The sequence below is a fragment of the Brachionichthys hirsutus genome, chromosome 12, assembly GCF_040956055.1.
Source record: "Brachionichthys hirsutus isolate HB-005 chromosome 12, CSIRO-AGI_Bhir_v1, whole genome shotgun sequence".
NCBI lineage: Eukaryota > Metazoa > Chordata > Actinopteri > Lophiiformes > Brachionichthyidae > Brachionichthys > Brachionichthys hirsutus.
In genome coordinates, this window is record NC_090908.1 from 1,988,736 (window position 1) to 2,000,304 (window position 11,569).

Consider the following 11,569-nt stretch of genomic DNA (forward strand, 5'->3'; position numbering starts at 1 on the left):
GGTCAAATGCCTCCGTGCAGCCCCCCCCCCGCTCCGGGCCGGACGCCGCGGCGGTGCCCCCTCCCTGCTCTTCATCAGTGTAACTGGGGGGGCAACGACACAACGTGAAGCTTCTAAAAGCAGCAACAAGCAGTTTAGCAGAAACAAGGAGATGACAAAGACAGCGATGCCGAGTTCCATCCCGCCTCTCATGCATGTTACCTGAAACCACACACTGTGGGGGGGGGGGGGCTTTGCCATTGGTTCAGGGTAAACAGAGGAAACTACAGAAGAGTCTTTAACCAGGTGTTTGTCGTCTCCGTGATAAAGCGAGGCCCCCGCAGCACAGGAAACACGAAACACAGAATGTGAGCAGACGGGCATGAAATGAGCGCAAGAGCAAATAGAACTGGAGAAAGGCCTCCTACAGGCGTCCTAAAAAAGCCTGTGTGAAATATATTATATAAAACTGACCAGTGGTTCTTAAGCTGTAAATAGACCAGACCCCCCCCCCCCCCCCCGGATTCATGAGCAGATTTAGATTCAACAAAAAATGAAAACCTTCAAAAACAAAGCAATAGCTTTAGCTAGCCCGGTACACCCCCCCCCACACACACACACGCCCCCAACAGCTACTACTCTGCAAATCCTAAAAGCCTACTGCGGTTCTGGAGACGCTGCAGAGACGCTGCCACCCCCACCACAAAGACAATCTGAAGTACGACCGACACCCCCACCACAAAGACAATCTGAAGTACGACCGACACCCCCAGTCTGAAATGTGAACATTCGGTGGAACCCTGGGGTTCGATTAATATTCAGAGTGAAAATCGTCCGTCGTGATGTCAGAGAATCTCATTGCATCATCAGATCAAAGGAATAAGATGAATCATTTCACGGTTCTCTCCATTACAGTTTGATATCCTGCACAATCCCATTGTGAACGTAGAATGTAATGTTGTACAGAAGCAACTTGACACTTTCCCTCCCTCCCCGGCGCCGATGCAGCAGGGACACCGTGGACAGACCCAGGCTGTTCAACGTTACACCCTCCTCCCCCCTCTACGTCAACATAAATGTCCATTCATGATCCATCTGCCTCCGAAACGAGAGACGTCTACGCAATGCGTCTCGTCTGCCAGCCAGGGTTGCTTTCCGTCCGTCTGCTGCTCCTCCTCTTCATCACACGCGTCCCTCGTTCTTCCCACTGCGAGTGATTCTACCGCACGACGGCGTCTCTCCTGCGGCCGTCCTTCGGTCCTGCTCTTCCACTCGGTCAAGCAGCCGATTAGACCAATGACCTAATAATAAAGACGGAGGACTTCGTCCCCTCTGAGCAACGATAAGACGGACAAACGGAAGCCCTGCTGGCGTGATCAGGCTCATCACGGCCGCCTTCACAGCTACCGCACTATCCGAGCCTTCTCAGTGTCCGACCTGAACCGAGTCCAACAGACTCGCGTCAAACGCACGTGTTCAGTGTCGCCGCGGCTCGAACGCACGCCGCTGCGACACTGAACACGCTTCCAAGCGCCAGCTCGGATCTTCTCCCCGCCAACCCGAGAGGCCGCACGACCCTGTATCGAGCTGTAAGCCCTGCAGGACGGGTGAATGATTCCACTGCGCTAACCGATGCGACAGCAGCACTTGCCTCTGTGGTGACATTGGTTAAACAACTAATACGCCTTTGATGGAAACCTTTAAGGATGAAGATGTATCGTTTCAGGTCTGCAGAGACAAACGTCGGTGTCGACTTTCCGTCCACGCAGGACCCAGGATCCGGACGGGTCCCGGGTCGGGATCTGACAGCGGTCCTCCGGCGAACTGATAAACCGTCACGTGGCTTCACAACAGAAAACTGTGCAACAACTGCTCCAGCCAGAACGTCATCGACCTCACTGCACCACTGCTTTTCTGAAGTCTCTCTCCGTGTTAATCTGGAGTCAGATTCTTTGTTTGCGTGCAAACACAATCGGCCAATAAATAATACTCTGATACCCGTTTGAGCCGGCCTCTCATCCTTTACTAACATTACAACAAAAGCAGCAATAATCTGTTTTAAATTCATATTCTATTTGCAGTAAAAACCAACGACTGGCGGATCGACGGCCACATTAACGTTATTCGTGGCCTTCAGATGTGCTGATGCAACATGCATCCTTATTATCGACACGCTTTTGTCCACCAGTGAAATCCGGCGGAGTCTTCCTGCATGCGAGGTTTGATTGCAGGAATAATGGAGCAATCTCAGACTCATGCAGGTTTTGAAAAGAGCAGTGGAGGAACTCGGCACAGGCTGGGCCCCATTTTCTCCTGAACTGTCAGCCCTCACAGATGTGCAAACAAGAGCTGGAAACAGCAGCAGCCATTTTCTCTTGGGCTGCGCTGCCGAGTAAAAACCCGCCTTTGAAGCTTCTGGTTGGGCTGCAGTCTTGAGGTGGGGGAGGGGAACTAGAGAGGGGGGGGGGGGGTGGAATGGGAGCAGGGTGATGCATACTGATCTGCACACAGGTAATCACAACCATTTGTGCATTATTCTTTGCTTCTCCCACTGAGTCACTTAGCAACGGTCGATGTAGGTCAGCGGCTGGGGGGGGGGGGGGCACTTCTCCCACGCTTCCTCTGCGTGGCAACGCTTGCAGTGTTTACAATGAGTGGCCGACTCAACGCCACACAAGGCAACAATCTGCAGCTGCTCGCTCCAATCAGCCGCGGTAAGAGCGGCGTGCAGTTATCAGAAGGTCTAACGCCCCCCCAAGTCTGCATGCCGATGTGCCCCCCCCCCCCAAGACGTGGGGACACCTAAACCAAAGGGCTGCTCCTCAGAAATGGTCAAATTCACCACAATGAAACGCTTTCTTCTTCAACCAAACGCTCAGCATCCAACCGAGCAATGTGAGAACGACGGTCTCCATGCACGCACGCACACACACACACACACACATGCACACACACGCACGCACACACACACACACACACACACCTGAAGCTGCGTTTGCCCATTAGTCATTCTACAGCCATCGATGACGCCGTTACACAATGAGCCACATCTGTTCCGCAGGCCTCGACAGATTTGCCCCACTGCCTTCTGGGTAAGGGTTGAGCAATGCGACAATAAATCACCGTCGTTGAGCCTTCTGAGACCAACGGGCTACCGTTTGCAATGCCTCCCTGTTCACTCTCACGCTGGTGACGCTTCCCGTTAAGCACAGCGAGTCTTTCATCATCTCCCCTTCATCACCAGCTCATTCAACGTGCAGCGAACCAATCACACGTTAACGGAAAGATCAGACGGCCGGCAGTTCAGAGGCCGACGCTCGTTTTAGGTCCGCTCGGCTCATCATATATGCATCCTTATGCAAACCGATGACCTTCAGTTAATTGCAGTCAACTATTTAATGAGTATGGAAATAACTTGTTTTGTATATTGTGAGTTATGAATAAAATCCCATTTCCTGCATAATTATCGCATTAGCAGTGGAATAGTGCTAACAGCTAATGGCTAGCGTTTTACAGCCATCCCTGGTATAAAGATCAAACGGAATCCGTGTTGCTTCCAATATGAAGTCGACTGAAGCGGATTATTTTAACAGCAAGACCTCTCAAAGCTTTATTCGTACGACAGGCCAAACGCTGCTGCCTCCAGGCTCACAGATGAACTCCGGGCACCAATGGCGTTTAGATTAACAAATCAAAGCAGCATTCCATAATGTCAAAATGCCGTCTGATCATTTCATCGACCGCAGGGAGGAATGAACCAAAGCGACACGTTAGATGATTCATCTCAGCAAGGCAAACTTAGAACGAGTCAAACGAGTCAACGGCAGGATTCTAAGTGAGCGACTCCCCCTTTGCTGCCGACTGTCTACTGTTTGCATGCTTTGTGGGGAATTAAAACAACCTCTTGAGCTCGCTAGCGGACGGCTAACAACGGACTACGACACAGAATAATCTGAATATTCAGGGAGCATCCACAAGACGAGCGTTTCACCTCAAAGCGGAGAGCTTCTGGGCGTCCGGATCGGTGTGCATGGACATCGTCTCTGAGATGCCGTGATGGACGGAGACGGTTTGAAACACACAAAGACAATGTTGAAGTGCAGACCCGGCGCTGCACGCTGCACGAAGCTGCAGCCGATCAGACAGGCAGGTCCTCCATGTTGGACAGTAGCAGGATGCGTCCGCTGCAGCGGGGCGTGCAGAAGCGTGCAGCTCTTTCTGCAGCAGCTATTTTGGTCCTAAACGCTTCCCTTAAAACGCGAGTCCACAGCTCATTTAATCACAGTCATGCGCTTATCTATTTCTGTTAGCAACTCTTAAAACCACGCAGCAGGAACAGAACATTCCAGCCGAAGCTGGAAGAGTGAGATCGTCATCTCTAGCTTTGGGCAACACGGTGAAGCTTCTTCCGGACGGGAGGATGGAAACCACAGACGGTTCGTCCTTCCTCGTCTGAACCTGGCCCGACATTTACTCGCCACGCAATGCAACCGGAGCTTCAGTGATTCATGCCAGTGCAGGCTAATGCAGCCAGCTGCACAGGGCTGGGGCGTGGTCTGCAGCGTGGAACCTCACAACCCCCCCCCCCCCCCACCCCCCACCCCCGCACCACCACCACACCACACCACACTTTGATTTTCTGCTTTAATATGGTCTCTCTAAATACCCTGGATTCATGTGTGCATGTCAGAACCGCCGGCTGAAGGGCGAGCAAGTGTGTGTAACCGCAGGTGGGTGGGTGGCAGAGAGACCGGTGGGGGGGGGGCTGCTTCACAAACCGGGACACGTCTGTGGAGCCTGAGCAAGAAGGGGCTGAAGACGCCCCCGGAGACGCCAGCAAGCATCACATACGTGTAGAAAACCAATCAATGACCAATCAATACACATTTTATGTGATCGAATCATTTCTATTTCTACATTGAAGCCACTTCATCCGTTCAGCAAAACGAGGATCAAGCGGCATGTCAACAGAGACACCAGTGTTGCTATGGCAACCAGAAGATCTTGCCTTTCTGTCAACAGCTGCTCGTGCCATCCTAAATGCCCCCCCGGCCTCCTTGAGCTTTCCCTCCATCTGACAGGGGGGGGGGGTCAAACGAACAACGGCGAGGAGCGAGCTGGGAGACTGGATCATACGCCGCCACTGACCAGAACCCTCGCAGCTCATCCGAGCACCGAGCACCGCCGGCACAATCGGATTCAAAGAGATGTATTTGTGTGCTGCATGATGGGGGGGGGGGGTTCTGATCTGGGTCACTGGATTGTGCACCGTGAAACACAAGCCCGGCCACGGTCCGAGGTCCAGCCTGAGGAGGCCCCTGAACATGTAACACATGAAAGCTGAGTGTCACGTAGCAAATCACAGCTGACATCACAAAATATCTGAGGGGGGGGGGGGTACACGTTGGGCGGGAAGCCTCTGATCGCATCGGACCTTCTTCAGCTTCATGCCGGGTTCTACTCGTTTCCATGGTCAGAGTCTGATAAAGCCGTGAGACGAGACATTCGCCGGTTTAGATGTAAAAAGGTACTTTTGTTACTGAACATATTTTTGTACCATTTAGCGATACCTTACGTTACTGCGTCGATACGCTAAAGGCTAATCGGACCTCCCGTGATGCCCGCCGGTCAGCGCCGGCCTGCCAGTGGGCCGCTTCCAAGCAGGCCATCTCCTCTGGACGGAGAGAACGGCTCACATTCCCAGTGGCCGGCCAGGAATAAGCTGCAACAGGAATATCTGGACAGCCACACACGGAGCTCCACAAGCCAGACCGGTGCGCTCTTTGTCGGGGAGTGCGACGCCCCCACTTGTGAGCAGAGGGTACATTTCTATTTCTAACACTCGGCCGATGAGCCCCCACTCTCACAAGCGACTCACTTCACCGAGTTCTTAGAAATTACATTTGAATGACTTTTCAAAAATCCATTTAGAACAAAATGAGAATCGACTCCAGTCAGATAAATGTATCGCGATTCGTCACACGCTGTGAGGACTCGGCACAGAAGGTAACCGCGTCCACCCACCGAAAAACCAAATGAACCAAACGCTAAAACAGTCAAATGTCAGGAGCCCTGAGAAAACAGAAGCCAAGATGGCGCCACGACCACGCAGACATGCGGCGGGTTCGATAAACGGGAAGAGTCAAGCGCTCTGAGACACATGATCAAGGGCTTTAAATAGAAAGGCGCCAAACCCGTCGTGTAACCACGGCAACTAGATTTGGCTGCTACTGGAATGACGAACAAGACTTTTAATCCCACTTAAATGAATGTTGTCAATTACAGAAAATCCACGACTTGCTTGTGATCATTCGGCTGATTTTACAAAACGCAGACACGATGCTGAAGTCAAACGACACCTGAATGGCAGCCAGGACCCTCTAGTATTTATGAATGAGTCCAAAGTAAACAACGACAACAGTGCTTCACATGCACGTCATCACACACTGCCCCCCCGCTCACAAAATAACATTGCTGCTGCGTCTTTTCTAGTATTTATGCTAGCCCCCTTTTTGCATTTCTCATCCATCAGTGAGAGAGTGACACCAGAGAGAGAGAGAGAGAGAGAGATCAAAGGGGAAGCAGGAAGCTCCAGAAATAGAAAATCAATAAGTGGCAAAGATGGTTTCTGCTTTTGCGTCCATCTTGTAAATACGCTGCTAGCGCTGCGACGTCTTCCGTTAGCGGCGAGCCCAGCGTTCGCCTGCCGAAGCATCATCGGACAAACACGCTGGCTCTCAGCGATCTGATAGGCCGCATCTTCAGCGTCCTCCACACGGGGATCACCTGCTGGCCAATGAGGAATGCCCTCAGAGGGGCGGGGCAACCAGGTGTGTATGCTTGTGTGATAGGCCTCCACCCACCACCCCGTTCCCAGCGGTAGCCCCCGAGCGGGTGCTAAACCGGAGCTAAACCAGGGCTAAACCAGGGCTAAACCAGAGCTAAACCGGAGCTAAACCAGGGCTAAACCAGGGCTAAACCAGAGCTAAACCGGAGCTAAACCGGAGCTAAACCAGAGCTAAACCAGAGCTAAACCGGAGCTAAACCAGGGCTAAACCAGAAGAGATGATAGAGCAACCAGGGCTAAACCAGAGCTAAACCAGGGCTAAACCAGAGCTAAACCGGAGCTAAACCGGAGCTAAACCAGAGCTAAACCGGAGCTAAACCAGAGCTTCCTGCAGCATCGGAAGCGTTCGGCGTAGTTCGGAGAGCACAGACAGCATCACATCCGTCGTGGTGAGGACGTTTCGTCGTGGCGAGGACGTTTCGCTAACGAGCTTTGGGCGCCGTTTACTCGGGATTTATTACTGTCAACATTTTGTACATTATGATGAGAAAAAGTGGAATGAGAAGTTCCCGTGGGAACCAAAACGCCCGACGAGCAGGTGAACCTTGGCTTCCCACAGTCCCAAACGCACAGCAGCTGCTGGATCCAGGGGGGGGGGTAACTTTAATCTTGCTCTATCATCTCTTCTCTTAACATCTCAACTGTGTTCATGCAGCAGTTTCCCATCAACTCGGGAGCAGCCAGGGCTCCTTAACTCCAGTATAATCCAGATTATACTCCACATCCAACACAAAAGTGACACGAGGGGGGGGGGGGGGGGGGGGGCAGTCATCAGGACGTAAGAAAAGGGGCAAACTTTGTAATCCTCGGGGACAAACTACAGAAACGATACGATGAGAGAACAGAGCAATAAGTAAATTATATAAACGATAAATGTTGAAATAAATAAAGTTCCAAACCTAAAAACAGAAATTAATTCACTAACAGCGTCTGTTGGGATAAAATCCCACAAACCTTCCAGAGCAGCTCAATAACCGTCTGACGGGTTTAAATGATCACTGATCACTGATCCAAAACAATGAAGCACCAAGGCTGATGTTCCACAAGTCATTGTTGAGGGGGCACATCTCCTGACGACCCCCCCCCCCACATGAATCTGACGTTGGGCTATGTGGACACCAGATCCTGGGAGGGATGAATGAAGACATCAGAGCGGTTCCAGCTGCAGCTGCAGCTCCTCCGACTGGACCGGTGAATCCAGCTCATTGTTTCCGCCTCGCTCCATTTTGAGTTCGACGCGCACGTTAATAATAACAACAATAACAATAACAATAAATAATAACAATAATAAATAACAATAACAAATAATAATAATAACAATAAATAATAAATAACAATAACAAATAATAATAATAGATAACAATAAATAATAATAAATATAAATAATAACAATAACACTAATAAACTTGGTGTATTTTTAGCAGGTCTAACATCAGTGTGAACAAAGACCGTCCGGCTAACATTAAAGGCACCAGCAGGAATCTCACCACGCGTGGAATCCAGCGGTGGATCGAACCCCCCCAGCAGAACCACGGATAGCTGAAAGCGCGGAACCCACGCCGCGCCGCGCCGCGCCACTCGAGCTCACCTTATTCTGCGAGAGTGAACTCGTGGTGTCCGCCGCCTCCTCTTCCTCTTCCTCTTCCTCTTCCACACGGAGAAGCTCCAACTTCAGCGAGCCAGCGAACACTTTCCTCCCATTTCGCTTCCCGTCATATTATTCCACGTTCCATCCGCGTGACTCGTTCCGGAGCGCGTCCACGGCGCTAAAGTTGAAAGGGGGGAGCGCGTTTCTGCGTGTCTGCGGGGGTAGCGCTGGAGTTTCACGCACGCACACACACACACAAAGACAACGGATCGGCGGCGGGAGAGAGACGTCGACACAGAGCGGGAGAGAGAGGGGTGGCGGTGGAGGCGAACTAACCGTAAACCTGAATAATGGAACCTCCACAGGGCAGATGCGCGTAATGGTGACTAGTGGGTTTAATCACGAACGTGCCACTGTCCTAATTAGACAGTCTGTTTGTCTCCCTCTGTGTTAAATGCGTGCGTAAATGCGTGCGTAAAATGGAGGTGCGTAATGCTCAAGTCGGGCGCTGCGCCGTTAAACTACGGCCATCGCGTTTAAAAACACGAAGAAATGCGTGTTCGTTTCACGACTTGTTAGTGTCTGCGGGCCGTGCGTGTCGTGCGTGTCTGGCGGGCCCCGGCGCGGCCTCCCTTCCCCCAACGCGCAGCTATTTTTCGCCTGCCTGGTCAAGCAGCGGGTGATTAATTCTCCTTTCGCCCTGCTCAGTCATTCAGATTTGGAAAGTAAATAACAAGTTGACATCATTACGGCTCGACGCTGGTGTGACACATTCCTCCGGTTACCGTACACGCCGCAGTAAGCGCGCACCAGATATTCCGCTCTGCCTTCAGCTGCGACGCATTGTAACTATCGAATGTACATTCTGCGTCTTATAAAATATCCTGTTGTGTTAAATATATGGATTTAGAGATAGCTATTGGTTTGACATCATGGGAGAAATGAAGGATTTACAGTTCATGGGGGCACGAATAATCGTTTTGTTTTTCTTACCTTGACTCTGATGGTTTATGTACTTTTATGTACAATTTTTTAATGGAAAACAACATCATTAGACAGAATAATGACTATGTATATGCAGGCGCGGTGTTGGGAATATGAGGCCAAACGATCCGACCTTTGCCGACAACGCCACCTTACAACTTGCAACCTAAAGATCTATTTTTTTGTTCCTTTTTGGTACCCAGCTCGTTTTAGTGGGTTTCTCCAACCACAGGTCCACTCACAGTGACGACCAGCACGGCACTCAACAATAAACAAACATTTACTTAACACCCTAAAACAACTTCCTTAAAAGCACTCTACAAACAAAAGAGAAGGAGAGACGAGGCGGTGACAGTCTACGGCCAACCTGCCTTCGACAGGGAAAGCACAAAGGACGACACAGGAACGAGGGAGGGGAAGCACCTATATACGCCCCCCCCCCCCCTAATCAGTGGCAAATGGGCCACAGGTGCTCCCTCCCACACCTGCCTGCCTAATTACATCCCATCCGGTTACACAGGCTTGTCTCATTCATCGTGCATAAGAAGTAGAAAAGCGCTCAGAGAGCGCGGACCTCCGCCAAGTATCTCAGTCACCCTATATTGCGATTTACACCCCAAAAATAATGGCCCTCCCTTTGTCTCGTCTATATTTATTTTAATTGGCACCGAACTTCAAGCCTGAATATTTCTACTGCAGATCTAAAGCTGAAAGTACAGCAACAGATGAAGTATTTTGACCCGGGTCGCAGATACACAATCAGCAAATTATTTATTATTTATTTCCCTGATACGTTTGCTGCTGAATGATATCAATCAACTTTTATTGAGGATTTCTGTTAGTAAAATGCTTACATTGCTTTTTACCGTGATTAGATTGTACTGCGTCGCCTGAAGATTTGACATGAAGCTTCTATTTCTCTCTTTGATCTCGACTCTGAAGCTGAACTTTGCAGCAACAACAACATTATATTTAACTTTTCCGTGTCATTAGAATATTAGTAGAGAATAATAGTTAAAAAGACCGTTTTAATAACAGGATTGCGTTTGTCTGAAGCGGCGCCTGCGTCATGACGCGCGGCTACTACGTGCGTTACGGTAGGCGCGCTTCCTGCTGTAGAGCTGGGCTGACCTCCTAACAAAGAACAGGTTCAATGTGCCTCCCCTCCCCCAACCAGGGAAGCCGATGAGGGTCACGTGACCTTTGTAGACGGCAGTGTGTGCGGGTGGGGGAAGGGTGTCACGCGCGCCACACGGCGAGAGAAGCGCGTGGGACGCGCCGTCAGTGGGTGCGTGGGTGCTCAGAGAGTGGATCCCTGCTATTGTGTAGGGAATGTGGACGTGGGGGGGGGGCTGGAAGCGAGTCTGGGGGGTGGTGCATGCGCGTGCGCGCTCCAGCTTACAGCATGAAGCAAGCCTTGTGCACTCACTTGTATAACACCACCCCCTCTGCCCCCCCCCCAGGCTGTTACGTCACACTCTGCAGACAGAAAAGTAGAAAAACAGCACAAAGGAAACTGCAGCATTTCACCAAGTGGGTTTTATATGGAGTATAAAGAGTGCCACAATTATCCAGCATCCAAAGACTGTCCCCGCTGGAAGCCGCATTCCTGCCCCCCCCCCCCCCCCCCCACTATAATCAAATTCCTTTGAGAGACGAGGGAGAAGGTTCGAAGGTGGGAAAAGCCGACAGATGTCAAAGATTCAGAGCTTCGGGACAGAGGTCATGGGTTGGTGACCTGGGCATCTAACGGCCGTGCACACGCACGCACACACACACACACACACACACACACCCCTCACCTCAAGGGCTGTATTGATCTGATACTTGCACGCTCCCCACAGCATTTAATGTGGTTTTACAAAATGTTTCCCCATCATGAAAACTGATTTATTTATTTTTTAAGGAGAGGGATATTTAAAAACAACAAATATATATATATTACTGTGTTAATGGAGGCGCAGCACACAGCATACATCCTGAAGCTGGAACCAGTTAGCTGATTGGAAAAGCTGGAAGCAGAGGAAGCGAGAAGCCCCATCCTGTCCAAAGCAATATAATAAAAAATAAAGAATCCGAATAAGAGCAGAGGAGCCAACTGGCTGCTGGTCCTCTCTACATATCAAACTTCTTCTTTCTGACTGTCAACAAGAATTGGAATTTCCAGGAAT